This window comes from Anolis carolinensis, chromosome 3 (genome assembly GCF_035594765.1).
Source record: "Anolis carolinensis isolate JA03-04 chromosome 3, rAnoCar3.1.pri, whole genome shotgun sequence".
NCBI classification, from domain to species: domain Eukaryota; kingdom Metazoa; phylum Chordata; class Lepidosauria; order Squamata; family Dactyloidae; genus Anolis; species Anolis carolinensis.
In genome coordinates this window covers 121,750,698-121,770,822 of record NC_085843.1, presented here as the reverse complement: position 1 = coordinate 121,770,822, position 20,125 = coordinate 121,750,698, and the positions used below count along the sequence as shown (strand labels likewise).

General features: G+C 43.0%; 1 long non-coding RNA gene across 2 annotated transcripts in view; it reads right to left on the bottom strand.

Moving 5' to 3' along the window:
• LOC134297566 (uncharacterized) overlaps positions 1-20,125 on the bottom strand; it is a 115,477-nt gene that overhangs the window by 31,641 nt on the left and 63,711 nt on the right. The window lies entirely within an intron of this gene.

Below are 20,125 nucleotides of genomic sequence, written 5' to 3'. Positions count from 1 at the left end.
ACCTCTCTGCAATCATATCAACTGCACTCTGAATGGGGTGCACACACAATCAGCAAGGGGATCACACTACCCTCTCCTTGCTAATCACATGGACACCCCATTATAACCTCAGCAGACATGACAAGTGGTCACTAGGTAGCTCCATGATTGGGTTGGAGCAGCAGTGGTTACACATGATCAAGGGTCCAGGACAGCAGGGCTAATGCAATCCTGACCTGGTTGAACTAGATGCACACTAATGCAGTGCTGCAGAGAATTAGGCCTGTGTATGTGGCCCAATCAATCCAAGGCCAGTCCAGATTAAATGTAGATAATGACCAAGATGTTAGGTTGGGGTGATTGCATTGCTTATTTATTTATTTATTTATTTGCCCCTCAGCTTTACTCCAATGCCAGATTCAAAGTTGCTTGCAACATGAATTAAAACAACATAGATCTAAAAACACAAAGGAACATTTTGAAGCAATTAAATCAGCTATCATTTCAAAGTCTAGTATTGAATTAAAAGAATTTTAAAACAGAAGAGCAGGAGGAATTATACAATCCGTTTTTTAAAAAAACATTCTGCAGCAACTAGCTAAAAGTCGAACGTCTGTGTAAATAAACAGGCCTTTGACTGCGGGTGGAAGGAAAACAGAGAGGGAGCCATTCCTTCCTATGGGAGGGAATGCCACGGCTTAGGAGCAATGACTGAGAGAGCTGCTGCCTAAAAGCCATTGAGTCTCAACTACCTCCAATCTTGCTGGAAGATCCACGAGTTTCTAAAGAGAACACCTCTTTAGGAACCCCTCAGTCCTCTGATACAATTCCTCTAATACAGGTTCCCAGGTAAAATAGAAGTCCTATGCCCCTAACTTCAGTAAAAGTGGATGGTTGACTATAAATAGATTTGGGATAATTCCCCTTAAAAAGAAAACAAACAAATGAAAGAAACCTCTATGGCAAAGTTTAACAAGATGCAAAGCTAAAAAGAAAGAAAGAGTATTGGCACAGCTACATAAAGATTGTGATGATCTATTATGTCAAATGAAGTGGATAAACAATATTGACAGAAACTGTGAGTAACATAGATGGCACACTTGCAGAATGCAGGAAATGAATAATAGGGGTCAATGATGCTGAGAAAAGATCATTTTGTTTTGTGAGGCCTCAACATTTTATAACTGATGCGTTATGAATGGACCTTTTGGTTACACATGTTACCTCTTTGTTCTTCTCTTCATGTAAACAAGCAACAAACAATATTTCAGTATCTATAGTTGCCCAACATGGCAAAATAAATTGAATTAATTATAGTTTTTAGTTAATTACAGATAATTAGAAGACTGTCTGGCTTATTGGCTAGTTTATGTGAAGTGATTAGAGAAGGGATGGCTTGTGGTCAAAAAATAATTTCTATCTCCATTTATGAAGCCAAGGTATGGCCATTCTAATTGTCCCTTGCATCCGTTCCTGTGTCCTTTCAATCTGTTCATTTAAGATGGATTCCTGAATGAACAGTTGGACAATTCCTTTAAGTAAGAGCAACCAAAAGATCCTTACTATGGATTTGAAAGGAGAGATCACCCATGGACTAGCATGGATAATTCCTTTTCTTTTCTTTTTTTGGCTCAGTGATGGTAACCATTTTTGGCAAATATACTTTGATACCTGTCTTGCACACATTTCAGTGTACATGTGTTTCATAACCTCCAATATTTCACAGATTTGGAAACCAGGACACATGTGACCAAGCAACATCAGAGTATGGTCAAGATAAACAGCGAGTGCAGCTTTTTCCCAAGTCCATAGAGAAGGGCAATATTATGCCTGGTCCAGCCCACTCCTCTTATTGACTTAATGGAGTAAAGCTATTTTTGCATTTTGAAACTCAATTTGTAGCAACACAGGACCTGCCCACACAGCCATATAACCCAGAATACCAAGGCAGAATAGCCCACAATATCTGCTTTGAACTGGAATATCTGAGTCCACACTGCCATATATCCCAATTCAAAGCAAATAATGTGGGATTTTATTCAGCTGTGTGGAAGAGACCTCAGGCAAACTCAAGACAAAGGGAGAAAATGTGAAGAGAATATACATTCTAGGAAAGAAAGCAGGATATTGCAGAGTATTAGTAATGACTGTCCCTGTTAAATTGGAATCAGTAAAGGTAAAGTAATTGTCCTATGTCTGTTCAGTAAAAGTAAAGTAATTTGCCCTATGACTCTTGATTCTTCCATAGTTTCTCAAGCTGGCTGGGAGATTCAGGAAGTCGTTTCCCAAACAAATAACTTTCCCATGCACTGTTCAGTATACATTTCAGTCACTATGCATCTTATTTGGAATCAACTTTCTAGTTGTTTGGAACAGACAGCAGAGAGTAGCAGAGGTAGGAGTAAAGTGCAGGAATGCAATAATCTCTCCAGTGCAAAGAATCCATAACATCAGTTGCCCAGGACAGAGACCTGCACCATTCATGCCACAGGCTGACTGCTCATGATCTAGCTCTTTATCTATATTAAGGATCAGGATCAAAGTCTATAGTTTTTGTACAGTTTTAGAAACACAAAACAAATGCTAGATTAAAGAGATGGCAGGGAGTTCTTACATATCTAAGGAATTCTTCCAGTATTACTTTGTGTATGTGGGAGTTATTTGATTTAAAACTGACCTGGAGATTTTAATTACTCAAGTGCTCAGGGATTGTTATCTTGCTGCTTTTTCCTCTTTAAAAGACAGATAATATCAAAATGTTCTTGTTTAGTTTCCCGTTCAGTTATTGCTTCCTTGAAAAGCTGAACAAAATATTCCCCTAAAGTCTGTTCTTCAAGGTGTTTATTTTGACTCAGAAGGAAATGTAAGGTCAAATACACATCCAACATCTAAAATGCCCCACTTTGATCATTCTTTCTAGCTTGTTGATTAGAATACGCAATCATTTTTTCTTCCAAAGCTTTTCATATATTCATTACACTTACGTAAGACATGAACAATGTAAAAGAGATTCAAATCCTCTTCATGTCATAAGGCCACACCTCAATTTTCTTTCTCTAAACTATTGTCCCACAGATGTTTGGGACAGTCAGCATGTCCACTGGGCATTTTTGGAAGGCACCAGTTAGGGAATAATAATAATCCTTTCTTGATCACTGTCATGAGTGAGAGAAAAAGAGAAATCTGGGAGAAAATGTTATTATGTGATATTCTGGCTACAGAACAGAATGTACCTTAGATTGTTGTGCCAGCCATGGGAATGTGCAGCTTGGTCCTTGGACTAGATCCCTGCTGCCTCTACAATAAACTGTTTTGCTCAAGGGTTGCAGAAAATGGGCATGCAGACATAAACCTCAGGTCATACACATTTCCACTTATATAGAATCATAGAATCCTAGAGCTGGAAGAGACCAAAAGGGTCACTCTAACCCCCCGCCATGCAGGAAGACACAATCAAAGCACCCCTGACAGAGGGCCACCCACCCTCTACTTAAAAACCTCCAGAGAAGGAGAGTCCACCATTCTCCAAGACAGCATATTCCACTACTGAACAGCTCTTACTATCAGGAAATTCTTCTTAATGTCCAGGTGGAATCTTTTCTTCTTGCAATTTGAATCCATTGTTCTATTTCTAAGGACATCACAAAGACCCATGGACTCGCCACGCATTGTGGCAAATCCATGAGCTCCTGGCAGGGGGGCATGAAGAACCTATCACTCCACAACCGACATCACACAATTTGGAGGGAAGCATTGCCGCCCGGCTTCCCCCATTGCTGGTGAGGCGACACAGGAAGACTCCTATGTTGGCGTGGCAGTGGAATACACCACTTTCTCTCCCCTTTCTGGATGGAGCCTGGCTGGAAGTACACGTGTGTCATGTAATGGGCTCCATCCTGAAAGAGGAGAACAAGTGGCATACAATGGGCCAAGTAGCCCATCTGATGACGTGGCTAATTTCCAGAGCAGCAAAAAAACAAATTAGCCCCTTTTCAATGTGACATCCTTTCAAATATTTAAATATGGCTATTATGTTCCCTTTTAGCATTATTTTCTCCAAGCTAAATGTATACCCAGCTCTTTAAGCCAGTCCTCATAAAGCTTGGTTTCCAGACCTTTGATCATTTTGGTTGCCATCCTTTGGACACATTTCAGCTTGTCAATATTCTTCCTGAATTGTGGTGCCCAGAACTACGTGCACTATTCCAGATGAGGTCTGACCAAAGAAAAATGACTTCCCTCAATCTAGAAGCCATATAATATGCATGGACATATTACTATCCAATGCAGAATAATAATAATAATAATAATAATAATAATAATAATAATAATTATTATTATTATTATTATTATTATTATTATTATTATTATTATTATTATTATTATTATTATTATACCCCACCCCATCTTCCCAAAGGGATTTGGGGAGGCTTACATGGGGCCAAGCCCGGACATCAACAATATAAAAACAAAGCAATAAAACAGAAGGCTGCGGGAAATGCAGTATTGAAGGCTGCATTTACAGTAAAAGTTTGCCTGAGATTGCTGCAATTTCATAAGATCTTTTCCCAGCTATAGTTTCCTACCTAGTTTGCTCACACTGTCTTTGAACTTTTCTCACTTCGCTGACACTTGCCTTTGTCTTCCTTCATCCATTCCCTGTATTCTCCTTCCCAGACCTCTTTCAGGCCCACATAAATCTACAAGATGACTGAAATCATGAAGGATCTTGCTCAAATTGATGCATGCCTAGACTAGCAGAAGTCAAAGCCTCCAGGAAGAAAACAGAGAAACAACATCTCAAATATGAAATCTATTTGACCTGGTAAAAATTGCCTAACCCAAGTAGTAAATACATAATGCATATAGGCTGCATCATATGCAAAGAACACATGTAGGTATTTCTTGTGGGGTTTTCTTTCAATATCTATATATTGAGGCCTGATTATTAATTCCCTTAATTTTACGAAAGGAACAATATGCCTAACATCCATACATGAGCACATGCCCTTCAACTATTGTGATTTGGCAGCAACAGTCCTGATTAATCTCTTTCTTGTTAGCTTGTCTTAAAATGTCCCACTTTTTCTTTCTCCTCGTCCTCCCTCTTTCCTCTTTTGTTCCCAATTTATTTCTACTGCTGAAAATTTTTAGAGTGTGAATGTACCTTACATACAACTAACCCAGCAGTGAGAAGATGAGATTATTGGAGAGAAGGAACAGACTATTATCCTTCCTTGTAAACTCAGGCAAAAGCAAGCTGCCGCAACTTCTCCTATATTGCGTGTTCTTCCTCAGTAATATCTTTACCTTCTTGGTTCTGATGTTGATCTTGGTTTCCATGTGTGAAATGGAAGATATGCTCATATTGGTGGAGCAGTAGGTAAAGTATATTTTATACTCAAACACACATATTGTATATATTCACGTATTATTCTACCTCATGTATAAGTCAAGGGTGGGTTTTGGGTGCAAAATTATGGATATTGATATGCTCTATGGATAAGTTGAAGTCATTCCACAGAGAGATGGAAGTGCTGCTTCAGGGGGCCACTTAACCCTAACCGCCATTTGCATTTTCCTACCCTGGCATGCAAAAAGACCAGAAGAGTCACTGTGGTGGAGAGAATAATGAGAGTCAATGCTTCTTTTAGGTTCTGCTGGGACAGAGTAAGCTCTCATCATTCTATCAGAGAAGATGATAGTTCCTTATTTATAAGAGTTACAGTACTTACATTGACCAAGTTTTTGGATCTTTTTTGGTCATTTTTTTCTATACTTCTTTATCGAAAATCATGGTAAGAACCAGCTCAGGGGGTAAAACTAATAAATTGTCTTTCTCAGTGGTGAGAGTTCACATTTGCAGGAAACAGTGGAAGAATCGAGAAGAGTAACTGAATTTTCTCCCTGCCTGTCCCCTAGTACTTCTTGACATCTTTACCACTTTTTCTTCCATTCACATTTTGTTTCAGCCTAAGAGCTTGGCTGGAGAAGTTTAAAACAGCCAGAAATGAAGGATCTCTAAACTGGGGAAGAAATAAGCCCCCAATTCCCTTCTGCTGTTTTTCACTTACAAATACCCCATGTATACATTACTGCTATGTGGCAAATGTACAGAAAGTCTGTTTTTGCTGCATAACGTAATGTTCTGTCCTTAAAAGAATTTTTTGCCTAGTAAAGACCTGAGGTTTTGTTTGACTCTCTGACAAATTAATGGAATAGTCCCTTTTAAAAATAAGAAGAATGAATGCTGTTCTTCATGCATGACTGCCCTTGTTCACATGCAAATATAGGTATTCATACAAAAAAGCCATAGGCCACTCTATTGTGAGAAAGAAAATTTTATCTGAGCATCCATGATTAAGTGATGATAGGGCTAATGAGCACATTCAGACTCAGCAACAGTTCATACCTACTAAGCTTCATAAAACCTTTTACGTAACATTTCCCCAGCTTAGATAATATTGTCAGAAAGTCTCGCTGAAAGGAATAAGAATTATTTGGTAAAATCTTAAACTTTGTTTTGCCCCTAACATCAACTTGAACCTTTCTCTCAACCCATTAATCTTTGGAGATTTTTTTCCCCCTTTTGAGTTTTGATCTGTATAGCATTCTACAAGGTCCAACAGTTACCTGTGTAACAGATGCCTTATCTGACTTGTATTCCACCCTTCCTTCAAGGTGTTCAACCCACCTGGACTTTTCCCATTTCTTTTCCCTCAACAACTCTGTGGGGTGGTTTTAACTAAAAGATAATGAGTAGACCAAGCCACCCACTGAGCTTAATCACTAGGGGCCAAATGTAGAATAGAGGCAGGAAGGTCATGGATAAATCACACCTTCCACACTATTGCAAAGATTAAGTCGATAGCGTCCAGTAACAGAGCTTGTGGTCCTTTCTGTTGGGTTGCTTCAGCTGTGCAAAGCCTCCCTTCACACGTTTATCTGACAGCTGTCTTAACCATTTTTAAGACACCAGGTGATAATGGTTTTATTCATTAAACCCCTTGGCAAGTTTTTCTTTGCAGTTTTATTTATGCTCCAACCATTTCATTTTTAATTGATTTTGAATTGATTTTTTTTAGTTTGATCTTTTATTTATGCTCTTTTTTCTTTCTTTCTTTCTTTCTTTCTTTCTTTCTTTCTTTCTTTCTTTCTTTCTTTCTTTCTTTCTTTTCTGGCATAAGTAACTATGGAGATCCCCTTGATATCAAAACATCTTTCTGTAGTCAAAGTCTTGTGTAAATGACCTGCTCGCATTAAGCCCTTCATATACTACATTTCTCAGTATACAGCTGAGATGTATTGAAGTATACAACTCAAATAACAATATGCAAACAGATCTTGTAACATTTTGAGAGAATGAAATTGATAATAATGATGAGTCTACATGAGCTACAAATCCCATATTCACCCCAAAACCAGTGCCAGCAGTCTTAATGACATATGACTTTGGACAAGAATATGGAGTTTTTTCCCCTTAACCAAATTTGCTTCACAGTTAGCAAAGTTGGGTGAAAATCTGGAATATCCTTGAGGCTTTCAATTGTGTGAACAGCTGGATCGAATCCATTTTGGGCCATTCTATTGCTCACATGCACATACTGCCACCTTACTCTGTCCCTGTGCTGATCAGTGCAGGGAAGGGGATGGGTTGTGCTTGTGCCAATGTTGTCATTGTCTCAGTAGCCAAGTTGCCCCTGATAGACCCTGGCCATCACAGTCACATCTGTGAGATCAGAATGGGCACACAGACATGCATTCAACAAGGAGGGGCTCACTCTACATACACACACATACACACACTTTTTAATCACCTAGATATCCCATTCTGACCTTAACAGGTGCAACCATAGTGGCCAGACTCAGGGAGTTCTTAGGTCAATAAGGCAGTGGTGACAGCACATGAGGACAAGAGGCCAGACCATCAGGGATAATGTGGAGCAGGGCCACTATGGGGTTGCAAAATATTAGGCCCAGTGTGGCTGGGTCCAGTCTTTAGCATAATGTTGCAGATTGGTCCCAGATTATCTAGCCAGTGTAGACATGCTCTAAATCAACTTCCTCAGAGGCATCTTAATTCTCTAAGGAGCTACAATGTCCTTCTGCGTATTAATATTCCAGATGAATACAGCTATATTTTTGAATTACAACTTGTACTAGAGATATACACATGTTTAAAAATATGTCCGCTGAACAGCTGCAATCATAAGAAAGCTAACAATCTGGCTGCATCTCTTTAAGCCAAATGAAGTTTCTGAGCACTTTCCAAAGGCATCCTTATTGCAGTAATCCAGGTGGAGCGTTACCAAGTAACATGGTGGCCAGATCTAATGTCTTCAGGAATGGGTGTATTCGATGCATTAAGCTTTATACAAAAGAAGCCCCAGGTGGCGCAATGGGTTAAACACTTGTGCTGGCAAACTGCTAACTTGAAGGTTGGGTTGCTGACCTGAAGGTTGCTGGTTTGAATCCAACCTGGGGAGAGTGCTGATGAGCTCCCTGACAGCTCTCTGTCAGTTCCAGTTCCATGAGGGGACATGAGAGAAACCTTCCACAAGGATGGTAATATATCAAAACACCCGGATGTCCCCTGGGCAACATCCTTACAGACGGCCAATTCTCTCACACCAAAAGTGATTTGCAGTTTCTGAAGTTGCTCCTGTCATGAAAAAAAAACTGGTGAAATCTGGACCTCTAGGCTCAGAGCTCAATCCAAAATTATCTCAAAACTGAACTTACATTTTCAGGGGGGAATGTAACTCCATCTCACTATGACTATGAAACTATGGCTGAGTGACTTCAAAATCTTGTTAAATATACTTAACATTCATTTATAGACTTGCCCCTCACACCGCATGAAGAGGCCTTAATGAAACCTTCACTCTGTTTTTCAGATTGCATTTTTAATGATTACAAGAATTTCCTGCTTTTTATCTAGCTGCCAATAGAACAGCAGAACTCCTTGTTATCTGACTTTCCCTTCCCTTTGGCTAGTGGGTCAAGGGTGGAATACATGGCATTCCTAATCAACAGGCTGTAATCTATGCATACACTCACCCTAGTGCCCCACCTTAACATTTAAATGTCCTCCTTTCCTTATATTGTATGCCTGACTTCTAGAGCCTTTTTCTTGTCAATCACACTTGATATTCACATCTTAAATAGCAGTCCTGACATGAATAGAAAGTGATACACAATCATTGTTCTCTGCATCACCATTTTTATTATTACTATTATTTGCTCAGGCATGGTGTAACAATGCAACTAATTTATCAGATGAAATATATGCTAGCAAGTGTCACACATGGTCCAGATGTTTCTCTACTGATATTTTTGGCAGGATGGAGGTGTATTTCAATTAAGATGCAATACATGAACGTAATTAAAACTGAAGTATTCTTAGTTCTTGTTCCTTTAAAAGAATGTTTTCTTAACCATTGTAGAATTTTCCCCATTTTATGCATATCTGTATCTTAACATGGCAGGATTTATTCAAGACATTTTGGAAATCAGAAAGAACACCTGTGTTAATAAAAACGAAGCAATAAACTAATACAATTTTCAATTCATACTTCATGACTACACTAATCCAGGGGTCCTTGAGCTACCTCCTCCTTCTTGCCAGTAACATGAGCACCAAGTGACCACAATGTCCTCACTGTGAGTTTCATAGCTGGCGAGGATGCCCCATTACACTGCCTGGCATTAGAGCAGTCAATTGGGAACAGGTAGGTCCTATGTCATGGTGGGAGACTACATAGATGGCATAGAGAGACATTTAGCGTCAAACTATGTTCAGTGCTGTTATGCAGTGGGGATTCCCTCTCTCCTCTATGAAAGCTAGGGGAGTCTTTATGTGGAGACTTATTGGGCCCAATCTGGTAGCTAACACTCTAGATCGGGCCTGTGTTAAGTATTTGTGTAGATGTGCCACCAGCTATCCATCACTAATGCAATCTTCCTTTTTGCCTGCTGCCCTCCAATTTACCAACTATTATTGACTTTTCTAGTGACTATGTCTTCTCATGATAGGGTCAAAGCATGACAGTCTCAGTTTAGTTTTATTGACTGCTAGGGAAAATTTTGGCCTGATTTCTTGTAGGACCCATCTCTTCATATTTTAGCATTCCACAGTATCCATAAAAATCTTCTCCAGAACAAGAGCAGCCATTTTTAACTGTTCAAATTCCAGATTATTAATGATTTGACTGAACCAGATTTGTGACTTGAGTCTCCTCCTGTTCCCTGACAGAGTCTTCTCATCAATCAATGCTGACCCAGCCTGAAGTCAACTGACCATATTCCATAGATACCCTGACTGTATTTTAGAGATAAAAACAGATCTGGTGATAAACATGGGCCTGGTTCCAGTTTTGATTATCTTCCTCTCTGTTCCATTCTTCACAAGTCCCATCACAAAAACATTACATATATTCTGTTTTATTTCAGGTTTTCTCTGAAATAAACTGAATTTTCACTGTGGGGAATTCACAGAGGCTACAACTGCAATCTTCTTTTCCACAATCGTGCATATTACAGCTTAGGAAGTGACAAGTTAAAGCCTTTGCTTCAAAGAAGATTTACCAGTCATCACACTCTTAAACACAAATATATACAGGACTTTTTCCCTGGAAAAAGCAGTAAACTTCTTCAATGCTTTAGATTTTTAAATTAGAGAAACTCCACAATGACAGATGCTCTCTTTTTGAATTTTTATTTTGTGATCACAGTCTGTCTGCCCTAAATTTCATATGTGGGTGTTCTAAAACATTATATTTTTAGATCATCCACAAATAAGATGCACTTTTTATGAGGCAGGCATTTTAATGGAAAGCCTTTGGATAGTTTTATTAAGACAGGTACATATTCCTGGGTTATAAATGTTGGTTCCTCATTGCTTCTATTGTAAAAACATGGGGAAAGTTTATTACACGATAAAAACTTTGTTTGTGTGTCACAAACTTTGATAAATGGGTGGATGGTGATGTCCTTCTTGACACAACAAAGTTTTTGCCCTGTAATCAACTTTCCCCATATTTTTACAATAGAAGCAATGAGGAACCAACATTTATAACCTGGGATCAAAACTCATACGAACAATGCACATATTTGCATCAGCGCATTAAAAAAATTAAGCTGCCGGAATTGCCAGTGGATGTCCCACGGCAGCCATCTTGTGGGGTTCTACATCCCAAAGCAAAGGTCCTGATGTCACAAATACAAATCCTGGGACCAACATGTCTGTGTTCGGACCTGCTCTCAGGTCCCAGGTTTTTTGGTCCTACCTATTAAATCAACAATTTGATGCTGTCTGGAAGCACCCCTGGGTTTAAAGAAAGGGCTTAGGAAACCTCGCTTCCTGGGATCCTTTTCCTTCTAGCAGCTGCCTCTCTCCCCGCACTCAACATGCAACCTAAATAAACCAAAAGCAGCCATTTTTGACAGCCACTGTTCTGTTGTGGACGGTTAAAAAATGGCAACGGAGTCCATGCCATTACAGGCTTCTGAACAAGCCGAAGGCAAACATCCAAAATGAATCTGTGCACAAATCTAATTGCTACATCCTCTAAAGTCCTGGAATTTGTAGTTTAGTGAGGCTATAGAGCTCTTTGGCGGAGAACCATGGCAATTAAAGTGATACCATGGTGTTAAAACGGTATCAAGCTACATTAATTCTATAGTGTAGATGCACCACAGGGTTTCACCTAAGTGCAATGACTAGGGTTGTCCAAATATTCGTTATGTTTCTCGTTTCGTAATTATTTCGGATTGTTCTCATTTTTTGAAACGAGTATTGAAACATTTTCCCTGGGTGCAACTGGCAATGTAATTCGAACCATCGTTGGCCCATTCTCTAATTGTTTCTTAAAATTTTCGTTAAATTTTTTCCTTCCAAAATTTTTTTTTAATATTTTTTTTAAAAAAATTTAAAAAAATTTTTTGTTTCTGCAACCTAACATGAATGGGAGCCTAGCGCAGCCTAACATGGCTACCGCTCCCTGGCCAATCAGAGACTTCCACGATGGCTGAAAAAGGTGGGGGCTAGCGTCCTCCGCGTCCACGTGGAGGATCTCTCTAAAAATCCCCTCCCCAACTGAGCCAAGCCATTCTGGGTTGGGATACCGAGGAGAGAGGGTGTTTCGCGCGTGCTGGGAAGCTGCTTGCTTGCTTGGGGGAGAGAGGGCTAAGTGACTGGGGGTAGAGTGTTTCTGTTGTTTCTGGTTTGATATTGTGTTTTTTGGGGGGAAAATTGGCTGGGGGCTTGGGGCAGAGTCCTTGCTGTTGTTGGCTTTAGGGAACTTTTTTTTTCCAAAGGACGTCGGCATCCCTGCTAGTGCTGAGCTTGGGGTGCTTTCCATCTACTCCTGAGGGAAACCTTTTGCCTTTCTGTTTTCTTTTTTGGAATTTAGCAATCACCACCTTCTTTGCAATCCTGAAAGGGAGGGGACTTGAAAATAATAGTTTCCAAAGGACATGGGGCACCCGCCAAGGCATTGCTTCCCTCACGCTCCATTTCTATTCCCAAGAGTTTTATTTCTGAAATCACATAGTCAGACATTGATTTGATTCAATAGAGGGTCCACAGCAATTTATAGTTTCCAAAGGACAGTGGCACTCCTGCCAAGGCATTGCTTGGCGTGTGCTGCATTTCTAATCCAAAGTCTACACAAGTAGAAGAGGGACTTTTACAGTGATAAGAACCCAATTGAACAGGAAATAAGACTTTCAAACCAGGAACAGGTTTCTTCAAATATTGAAAAATAGTGTATTATAAAAAGTTATGAAAATTCGCCAAAAACCATAGGAGACAGGAAACATTCTGCAATTTGTTGAGCAAAGAGTGTGGAATGTGTTCTCCCACTGTACCAAATTTGATGAGAATAGCTCAAGAAATGAGGGCGGGAGACCCCCAGAAAAGTCCCCCCGGTTTCCTGTTTTTTGGCGATTGCGCATGCACGTCCGCCATTTTAGAAACATTTTAGAAACATTACAAATTTTCGGAAATATCCGAAATTTTTGGGTGAAAAATTAAGAAATAATTTCTATATCGAAGAGCCGGCACCCCCTACTTTAGAAACGAGAATTGAAACATTTTTTCCATCAATTGGACAAGCCTAGCAATGACTATATCTTACGGATTTCTGGTTTTTGATTTTTGAGGCATCGGAACTCTCCGTCTCAGATTTGTAAATGTTCTTCCCTAAACTGCAAACCCCAGGAGTCCATATGAGGTGCCATGGCAGTTAAGGTGGAACCATAGTACTGTAATTGTGCAGTGTTGTCACAACCCAGGCTGCAGAGCACCAATAACAATACACCGAGGCCAGATTCTATCTAATATCTTTATTGAAGGAATATATAAGGTTAATAAAAGCAAGTATAGGAAATAGTCCAGAAGTAGACCTTTCAGGAAAGGTCAAAATTAGTCCAAAAAAGCAATGTCCAATATGAAATATTAAGGTCCAAAGTTGTAATCCAATAACCGAAACTCTCACTTGCCAAGCAAGTGAGGGGAGATGACAAGGTCCTTTAGTCCGTGAACTTGAGCAAGGCTAGGAAATAACTTGATTCTTGGCACACAAAGCTTGATTCAAGGCAACAAGGAAACGAGGAGCAAGAACAAGATCCGTGGTAATTACTTGGCGAGGTCCTGGAAACAAGGCAAGATCCGGGGAGAAAACAAGGCTGAGAACGAAGGCTTGGAACAGGAACAAAGGCTTGAAAGCAGGAGTAGCTGTCCACACACGCTGCTCCGGTAGCTGACGAATTGACTCCGCAAGATCCCTCCGTGGGCAAAACACCTAAATAGGGTCTAGTTTTCCCGCCAAAGAGCAGTTCTCTGGAGAACCAGAAACGAAAGCTATTCTCTGAGTCCAGATGCATGACTCCTTAAAGTTTCCCATGGAAAGCAGGCTTAATCAGCTGAATGCTTAGCAGCTATCCTAGCACTCCTGCGAGACGCCTGTTGAACTCCCCTCTGTTGTTTACAAAAATCATGGCGAGAAAACGGGGGAGATTTTGGCTCGGGGCTTGTTTGACAGACTTCTGGAAGACAAGCCTCCTGCAGGTGCAAAGGCTCAATTTCTGGCTGGGATAGTTCCTTTTCTGGCTGAAATGGTGGAAAACCCAAGTTTTCCTCTTCATCATTCACAACAGTACTAGGAACGGGACTACATGGCCCATGAGTCATCACACTATCCCCCTCCTCAAGCCCCCTCTCAAAATAGGGCTCTCTCCCCGAGGCGCGAGGCCGCGGCTTGGTGGGATAGGTCAGATGGAAGCGGCGGGTTAAATCGGGGGCATGGACTGTGGAAGCGTCTTCCCAAGAACGTTCTTCGGGGCCAAAACCCACCCAGTCAATGAGATATTGCAGGCGGCGGCGGTGAAAGCGAGAATCCAAAATGTCCTGAACCTCGAATTCCTCCTCCCCATCCACCAAAACAGGAGTGGGGGCCGGCCGGTCTGCATCAGGACGCACACCATCCACCGGAAGGAGCAGGGAGCGATGGAACACTGGATGAATGCGCATAGAGCGCGGAAGTTGGAGTTTGAAAGTCACGGGGTTAAGTTGCGCCACCACTGGATAGGGGCCAATGAAACGGGCATCTAACTTCCGGCAAGGGCGATGGGAGGGCAAAAAGCGAGTGGACAGAAGAACCCGATCTCCTACCTTGATTTCGGGGCCCGACTGGCGATGTTTGTCCGCGTGGCGTTTATAGTCCTCCTTGGCTTGGTCTAATTGCTGGAGCAAAAGTTGTTGCACCGCTGTGAGTTCTTGCAGCCAGTCCTCTGCTGCGGGAACCTCTGAGGTTTCAATAACAGAAGGGAAGAAACGTGGATGGAAGCCGTAGTTTGCAAAGAACGGGGTTTCTTTAGTTGAAGCCTGGACACCATTGTTATAGGCAAACTCTGACAGCGGTAACAGGGAAGCCCAATTGTCCTGTTGGTAGTTTACATAGCAGCGAAGATATTGTTCCAGAGTGGCATTGGTGCGCTCTGTCTGCCCATCCGTTTGTGGATGGTGAGCCGAAGATAAACGAGAGTCTATGCCCAATAGTTTTTGTAGTGCTCTCCAGAAACGAGAGGTGAATTGGGACCCACGGTCTGTGACCAAACTCTTGGGCAACCCATGCAATCTGAAAACGTGCTGAAGGAATAAATCTGCAGTCTCTTTGGCCGTGGGAAGGCCATCGCAGGGAATGAAATGGGCTAACTTGGTAAAAAGGTCCACCACCACTAGGATCGTGGTGAATCCACAGGAAGGTGGTAAGTCAGTGATAAAATCCGCAGAGATTATTTCCCATGGGCGAGATGGAGTAGGAAGGGGATGCAGAAGCCCTGAGGGCTTCTCCCGTCTTGTCTTGGAGCGCTGACATACTGGGCAGGTATTGACATATTTTTCCACATCCTTGCGGATCTTAGGCCACCAGAAATCTCTTAGGATCAAATGCATGGTTTTAAATAGTCCAAAATGCCCTGCTGGCTTGCAGTCATGACACAGACGAAGTGCCTTTTCTCTACCCGGTCCTGGGGGAATGTAGACATGATTTCTATAGCAAAGTAACCCATCCTTAAGCGAGAAGGGAAAATGTAGTCCTTGGCGAAGTTGATCCTGAGCCCAGGCATCTGCTTGTTGACTGGCCCTGATTTCCTGAGCACAAAGGGGCCCTGGAGTTGAGGGAGTAGATTCAATTGGGGTGGATTTGGTGTTTCCCACTGTGAGCGTGGCAAAGTTCTCGGGCTGCAGCAATTGGGACTCAAAGGTCTCTTTGCGCCCTGCAGCATATTCCGGTTTTCGTGACAAAGCATCTGCCTTCTTGGTCTGGGCTGGGGTTACATAATGGATTTGGAAGTCAAAACGCTCAAAGAATAAAGCCCAGCGTTGTTGTCTCTGATTTAGTTTGCGAGCAGTTCTTAGATGTTCTAGATTCCGATGATCAGTGTGGACCTCAATGGGAAATTTGGCCCCTTCTAACCAATGTCTCCAAGTTTCAAAGGCTGCCTTTATGGCCAAAAGTTCCTTTTCCCAAATAGTGTAGTTTCTCTCTGGGGCAGTCAGTTGACGAGAGTAAAAGGCACAAGGGTGAAGATGTTCTCCCACTGGTTGCAAGAGTACCGCTCCAATTGCCACATCGGAGGCGTCCGCCTGTACGACAAAAGGGGTTTCAGGATCTGGGTGCTGAAGGATTGGCTGTGACGTGAATAATTTCTTTAGTTGTTGGAATCCTTTCTCAGCTTGCTCTGTCCAGCGGAAATGCTGTTTCCCTCGGATGCAGCTGGTGATTGGATCAGACCAGCGGGCAAAGTCTGGAATGAACTTGCGGTAGTAGTTCGCGAACCCCAAGAAGCGTTGCACCTCTTTCTTGTTGGTTGGCGCCCGCCATTCCAATACTGCTGCTACCTTGGCCGGGTCCATGGTGAGCCCTAGTGGCGAGACACGATAACCCAGGAAATCTACCTCTTGTAGATCAAAAGCGCATTTTTCCAGCTTGGCATAAAGTCCATGATCCCGCAATCGTTGTAACACCATTCTGACGTGGTTCTCATGTTCTGATTGTGATCTAGAAAACACCAAAAAATCGTCCAGGTAGATGATCAAGAACCGGTCTAGATAATCCTGAAAGATATCGTTGACAAAATGTTGAAACGTTGCGGGAGCTCCACATAAACCGTAATTCATGACCAGGGTTTCGAATAAACCGAATTTAGTCTGGAAGGCAGTCTTCCACTCGTCCCCTTCCCTGATGCGAACTAGATTATAAGCTCCTCAAAGATCCAGTTTGGTGTAAACCTTAGCCCCTCGAAGCCGGTCTAAGAGGTCCGAGATCAAAGGCAGGGGATACCGGTTTCACTTGGTGATATTGTTCAATGCTCTATAGTCCACCACCAAGCGTAGGTCCCCTGACTTCTTTTTCACGAACATCACTGGGGAAGCGGCTGGGGATTGAGAGGGTCTAATAAACCCCTTGCGGAGGTTTGTCTCTAAGAACTCCCTGAGAGCTTCTTGCTCTGGTTCAGTCAGGGAGTAGAGGTGTCCTCGCGGGATCGGGGCCCCCTCCACCAAGTCAATGGCACAGTCATAAGGTCTATGTGGGGGTAGTCTCTCGGCTTCTTTTTCATTGAATACATCCCAATATTCTGAGTACTTCTTGGGCAAGGTGATAATGGGTTCAGCGTCTGTGGCATGGCAGACCTTGGCTACTAGGCAATGGTTTTGGCAATATTTTGAAGCAAACTGCAGTTCTCTGTTGGACCAGGAGATGCTTGGGTCGTGGAGTGTCAGCCATGGAATTCCCAAAATCACAGGGAAGTGGGGAACCTCGGTAACAAAGAAGGAAATCTCTTCCATGTGCTCCCTTATCCACATTCTGGTGGGTTCCGACCACTGGCTTACTGGACCTGTCTTGAGGGGGCGGCCATCGATGGCTTGCACCACCCGGGCGTTCTTGATGTCATGATATTGTAATCCCAGAGAGTCGGCATACTCTCTATCAATGAAATTGTTTGTGGCTCCTGAGTCTATCATGGCATGGACCATGACGGGTCCTTTTTTTCACTGACCACAAGGTGACCACTAGGAGAAATAGGACCCCGGTTGGCGGCTCTTGAGTGGGGTTTTTGACCGGGTTGGCGAGCCTCTCTACGCCCGGTCGCTGGCTTCCCCCGCCGGCTGCGCGCCAGCCGCCTCAGATGTCTTCGTCTCCGTGGAGGACGCCGCCGCCAGACGAGCGGCGGGCTTCCCTTTGGCTGGACACTCTCTGGCAAAGTGGCCCCCGTTTCCGCAGTACCAACAGAGATTTAGGCGTTGGCGGCGGGCCTTCTCGGCGGCATCTAGTCTGGGACGCACGTTGCCCAACTGCATTGGCACCTCCTCGCTTCCTCGGGGGTATGGGGCTGGTGGCGGGGGTCTCCACACAGGATGCGGCTGGACGCCAGTGGGAGCGGGAGGTTTCGCTCCAGCCCTACCGCTCTGGCCTCGGATCCATTGCTTTCTGTTGGCAAGCATGACTTCGGCTCGTAAACATTGATCAATGAGTGCTTCAAGAGAGTGTGGAGGATCCACCTTGGAGATTTCCTCCAGCATCTCGATGTTGAGACCCTCCCGAAATTGTCCTCTGAGGGCTACATCGTTCCAGCCGGTGTTATGGGCCAGCACTCGGAACTCGGCTATGTACTGGGACAAGGGTCTGTCTCCTTGGGAGAGGCGCCGGAGTTTGTGGCCGGCTGCCTCCAAATTGTCCTCGATCCCCCAAGTCGCCTTAAGGTGGTCCAAGAAGTGTTGCGCTGATCTTAGATGTGGGGAGACTTGGTCGAACAGTGCCGTCGCCCAGTTGGCCGCTGGCCCGTCTAGGAGACTGTAAATCCACGCCACCTTGATGTCTTCTTGGGGAAACTCGGCAGCACGGGCCTCTAGATAAGCCTGGCATTGGCGACGGAAAACATGAACCTTAGAAGCTTCTCCGGAAAACTTGGTTGGCAACGCCATGGCCGGGAGACGGATTCCGCGCTCCTTCAAACCCCTAATTTCCCCATCCTGCGCATTGAGCTTGTCACGGATGCGGTCCACTTCGTCCTTGTCGATGGTGTAGCTGAGTGGCTGGCCACCCGGCACGGTTCCGGTAGACATTCTGGCCTAGGTTAATTGGTGCTTAGGGTGGCGGAGTCAAACTGTCACAACCCAGGCTGCAGAGCACCAATAACCATACACCGAGGCCAGATTCTATCTAATATCTTTATTGAAGGAATATATAAGGTTAATAAAAGCAAGTATAGGAAATAGTCCAGAAGTAGACCTTTCAGGAAAGGTCAAAATTAGTCCAAAAAAGCAATGTCCAATATGAAATATTAAGGTCCAAAGTTGTAATCCAATAACCGAAACTCTCACTTGCCAAGCAAGTGAGGGGAGATGACAAGGTCCTTTAGTCCGTGAACTTGAGCAAGGCTAGGAAATAACTTGATTCTTGGCACACAAAGCTTGATTCAAGGCAACAAGGAAACGAGGAGCAAGAACAAGATCCGTGGTAATTACTTGGCGAGGTCCTGGAAACAAGGCAAGATCCGGGGAGAAAACAAGGCTGAGAACGAAGGCTTGGAACAGGAACAAAGGCTTGAAAGCAGGAGTAGCTGTCCACACACGCTGCTCCGGTAGCTGACGAATTGACTCCGCAAGATCCCTCCGTGGGCAAAACACCTAAATAGGGTCTAGTTTTCCCGCCAAAGAGCAGTTCTCTGGAGAACCAGAAACGAAAGCTATTCTCTGAGTCCAGATGCATGACTCCTTAAAGTTTCCCATGGAAAGCAGGCTTAATCAGCTGAATGCTTAGCAGCTATCCTAGCACTCCTGCGAGACGCCTGTTGAACTCCCCTCTGTTGTTTACAAAAATCATGGCGAGAAAACGGGGGAGATTTTGGCTCGGGGCTTGTTTGACAGACTTCTGGAAGACAAATCTCTTGCAGGTGCAAAGGCTCAATTTCTGGCTGGGATAGTTCCTTTTCTGGCTGAAATGGTGGAAAACCCAAGTTTTCCTCTTCATCATTCACAACAGTACTAGGAACGGGACTACATGGCCCATGAGTCATCACAAGTGTGAATGGGCCTACCAGTCACACTACACAATTGGTCAGTTCAGAAGATAGGGCCACCATGTTCAGTAGAATGTAGGGTAAATGTTAGGGATGTGTGAATCATTAAAATGGTTCAGAAATCATTACAAAACTGGGGGTGCTGGCATTTCATTTCTAAACTGTTTCTAAAGTATAGTTAGTGAAAAATTCATTACTATAACAAGAGTAATGCAATTTCGTTACTATTATCCGCTTTGCAGATTCAATAATTTTATTTATTATTATTAGACTGATTCTAAATGGCTGGTACCATTGGGGTTTTCTGATGCTGGGCACTCCATTCTGCAAAATGTAGTTTAGGGCAGGGCCTTTTGCATTCTCTCTGCCACAGGTGCCCTCGCGTTCCCAAACTACATTTCCAAGAATGCTATGTTCTCAGTCTCCTACCCAAGTTTTCTAGTCCTGCCCCAGTACCTTCCTTATGACAATTGGGCCAAAGAAAAACAGGATTGGTTTTTAAAACACTTTATGTTCTCTTGGCTTTATCAAAACTGCTCAATGCTTATACTGAAAATTA